This window comes from Physeter macrocephalus, chromosome 2 (assembly GCF_002837175.3).
Source record: "Physeter macrocephalus isolate SW-GA chromosome 2, ASM283717v5, whole genome shotgun sequence".
Classification (NCBI taxonomy): Eukaryota; Metazoa; Chordata; class Mammalia; order Artiodactyla; family Physeteridae; genus Physeter; species Physeter macrocephalus.
This window is the reverse complement of record NC_041215.1, coordinates 98,887,220-98,891,170: the sequence shown is the minus strand read 5'-3', so window position 1 is coordinate 98,891,170 and position 3,951 is coordinate 98,887,220.

Below are 3,951 nucleotides of genomic sequence, written 5' to 3'. Positions count from 1 at the left end.
CATAGTGGCTGTATCAATTTACATTCCCACCAACAGTGCAAGAGGGTTCCCTTTTCTCCACACCCTCTCCAGCATTTATTGTTTCTAGATTTTTTGATGATGGCCATTCTGACTGGTGTGAGATGATATCTCATTGTAGTTTTGATTTGCATTTCTCTAATGATTAATGATGTTAAGCATTCTTTCATGTGCTTGTTGGCAATCTGTATATCTTCTTTGGAGAAAAGTTTATTTAGGTCTTTGCCCATTTTTGGATTTGGTTGTTTGGTTATTTGATATTGAGCTGCATGAGCTGTTTGTAAATTCTGGAGATTAATTTTGTCAGTTGCTTCATTTGCAAATATTTTCTCCCATTCTGAGCACTGTCTTTTCGTCTTGTTTATGGTTTCCTTTGCTGTGCAAAAGCTTCTAAGTTTCATTAGGTCCCATTTCTTTATTTTTGTTTTTATTTCCATTTCTCTAAGAGTTGGGTCAAAAAGGATCTTGCTGTAATTTATGTCATAGAGTGTTCTGCCTATGTTTTCCTCTAAGAGTTGATAGTGTCTGGCCTTACATTTAAGTCTTTAATGCATTTTGAGTTTATTTTTCTGTATGGTTTTGGGAGTGTTCTAATTTCATACTTTTACATGTAGCTGTCCAGTTTTCCCAACACCATTTATTGAAGAGGCTGTCTTTTCTCCGCTGTATATTCTTGCCTCCTTTATCAAAGATAAGGTGACCATATGTGTGTGGGTTTATCTCTGGGCTTTCTATCCTGTTCCATTGATCTATATTTCTGTTTTTGTGCCAGTACCATACTGTCTTGATTACTGTAGCTTTGTAGTATAGTCTGAAGTCAGGGAGCCTGATTCCTCCAGCTCCGTTTTTCTTTCTCAAGATTACTTTGGCTATTCAGGGCCTTTTGTGTTTCCATACAAATTGTGAAATTTTTTGTTCTAGTTCTGTGAAAAATGCCAGTGGTAGTTTGATAGGGATTGCTTTGAATCTGTAGATTGCTTTGGGTAGTACAGACATTTTCACACTGTTGATTCATCCAATGCGAGAACATGGTATATCTCTCCATCTATTTGTAGCATCTTTAATTTCTTTCATCAGTGTCTTATAATTTTCTGCATACAGATCTTTTATCTCCTTAGGTAGATTTATTCTTAGGTATTTTGTTCTTTTTGTTGCAATGGTAAATGGGAGTGTTTCCTTAATTTCTCTTTCAGATTTTTCATCATTAGTGTATAGGTATGCTAGAGACTTCTGTGCTTTAATTTTGTATCTACTACTTTACCAAATTCATTGATTAGCTCTAGTATTTTTCTGGTAGCATCTTGAGGATTCTCTATGTATAGTATCATGTCATCTGCAAACAGTGACAGCTTTACTTCTTCTTTTCTGATTTGGATTCCTTTTATTTCTTTTTCTTCTCTGATTGCTGTGGCTAAAACCATATGTTTTTTCTCCTTCAGTTTGTTAATATGGTGTATCACATTGATTGATTTGCGTATATTGAAGAATTCTTGAATTCCTGGGATAAACCCCAGTTGATCATGGTGTATGATCCTTTTAATGTGCTGTTGGATTCTGTTTGCTAGTATTTTGTTGAGGATTTTTGCATCTATGCTCATCAGTGATACTGGCCTGTAGTTTTCTTTCTTTGTGACATCTTTGTCTGGTTTTGGTGTCAGGGTGATTTTGGCCTCGTAGAAGGAGTTTGGGAGTGTTCCTCCCTCTGCTATATTTTGGAAGAATTTGAGAAGGATAGGTGTTAGCTCTTCTCTAAATGTTTGATATAATCCACCTGTGAAGCCATCTGGTCCTGGGCCTTTGTTTGTTGGAAGAGTTTTAATCACAGTTTCAATTTCAGTGCTTGTGATAGGTCTGTTCATATTTTCTATTTCTTCCTGGTTCAGTCTCGGCAGCTTGTGCATTTCTAAGAATTTGTCCATTTCTTCCAGGTTGTCCATTTTATTGGCATACAGTTGTTTGTAGTAATCTCTCATAATCTTTTGTATTTCTGCAGTGTCAGTTGTTACGTCTCCTTTTTCATTTCTAATTCTATTGATTTGAGTCTTCTCCCTTTTATTCTTGATGAGTCTGGCTAATGGTTTATCAATTTTATTTATCTTCTCAAAGAACCAGCTTTTAGTTTTATTGATCTTTGCTATTGTTTCCTTCATTTCTTTTTCATTTATTTCTGATCTGATCTTTATGATTTCTTTCCTTCTGCTAAATTTGGGGTTTTTTTGTTCTTCTTTCTCTAGTTGCTTTAGGTGCAAAGTTAGGTTGTTTATACGAGATGTTTCCTGTTTCTTAAGGTGGGATTGTATTGCTATAAACTTCCCTCTTAGAACTGCTTTTGCTGCATCCCATAGGTTTTGGGTCGTCGTGTCTCCATTGTCATTTGTTTCTAAGTATTTTTTTATTTCCTCTTTGATTTCTTCAGTGATCACTTCGTTATTAAGTAGTGTATTGTTTAGCCTCCATGTGTTTGTATTTTTTACAGATCTTTTCCTGTAATTGATATCTAGTCTCATAGCGTTGTGGTCAGAATAGATACTTGATATGATTTCAATTTTCTTAAATTTGCCAAGGCTAGATTTGTGACCCAATATATGATCTATCCTGGAGAATGTTCCGTGAGCACTTGAGAAAAATGTGTATTCTGTTGTTTTTGGATGGAATGTCCTATAAATATCAATTAAGTCCATCTTGTTTAATGTATCATTTAAAGCTTGTGTTTCCTTATTTATTTTCATTTTGGATGATCTGTCCATTGGTGAAAGTGGGGTGTTAAAGTCCCCTACTATGACTGTGTTACTGTCGAGTTCCCCTTTAATGGCTGTTAGTATTTACCTTATGTATTGAGGGTCTCCTATGTCGGATGCATAAATATTTACAATTGTTATATCTTCTTCTTGGATCGATCTCTTGATCATTATCTATTGTCCTTCTTTGACTGTTGTAATAGTCTTTATTTTAAAGTCTCTTTTGTCTGACATGAGAATTGCTATTCCAGCTTTCTTTTGATTTCCATTTGCATGAGATACCTTTTTCCATCCCCTCACTTTCAGTCTGAATGTGTCCCTAGGTCTGAAGTGGGTCTCTTGTATATAGCATATATACGGGTCTTGTTTTTGTATCCATTCAGCCAGTCTGTGTCTTTTGGTTGGAGCATTTAATTCATTTACATTTAAGGTAATTATCGATAAGTATGTTCCTATTACCATTATCTTAATTGTTTTGGGTTTGTTATTGTAGGTCTTTTCCTTCTTTTGTGTTTCCTGCCTAGAGAAGTTCCTTTAGCATTTGTTGTAAAGCTGGTTTGGTGGTGCTGAATTCTCTTAGCTTTTGCTTTGTCTGTAAAGGTTTTAATTTCTCCATCAAATCTGAATGAGGTCGTTTCTTTCTAGAGTAATCTTGGTTGTAGGTTTTTTTGCTTCATCATTTTAAATATGTCCTGCTACTCCCTGCTGGTTTGCAGAGTTTCTGCTGAAAGATCAGTTTTTAACCTTATGGGGATTCCATTGTGTTATTTGTTGTTTTTCCTTTGCTTCTTTTAATATTTTTTCTTTGTATTTAATTTTTGACAGTTTGATTAATATGTATCTTGGCGTGTTTTTCCTTGGATTTATCCTATATGGGACTTTCTGTGCTTCCTGGACTTGATTAACTATTTCCTTTCCCATATTAGGTAAGTTTTCAATTATAATCTCTTCAAATATTTTCTCAGTACCTTTCTTTTTCTCTTCTTCTGGGATCCCTATAATTCAAATGTTGGTGCATTTAATGTTGTCCCAGAGGTCTCTGAGACTGTCCTCAGTTCTTTTCTTTCTTTTTTCTTTATTCTGCCCTGCAGTAGTAATTTTTACTATTTTATCTTCCAGGTCAGTTATCATTCTTCTGCCTCAGTTATTCTGCTATTGATCCCTTCTAGAGAATTTTTAGTTTCATTTATTGTGT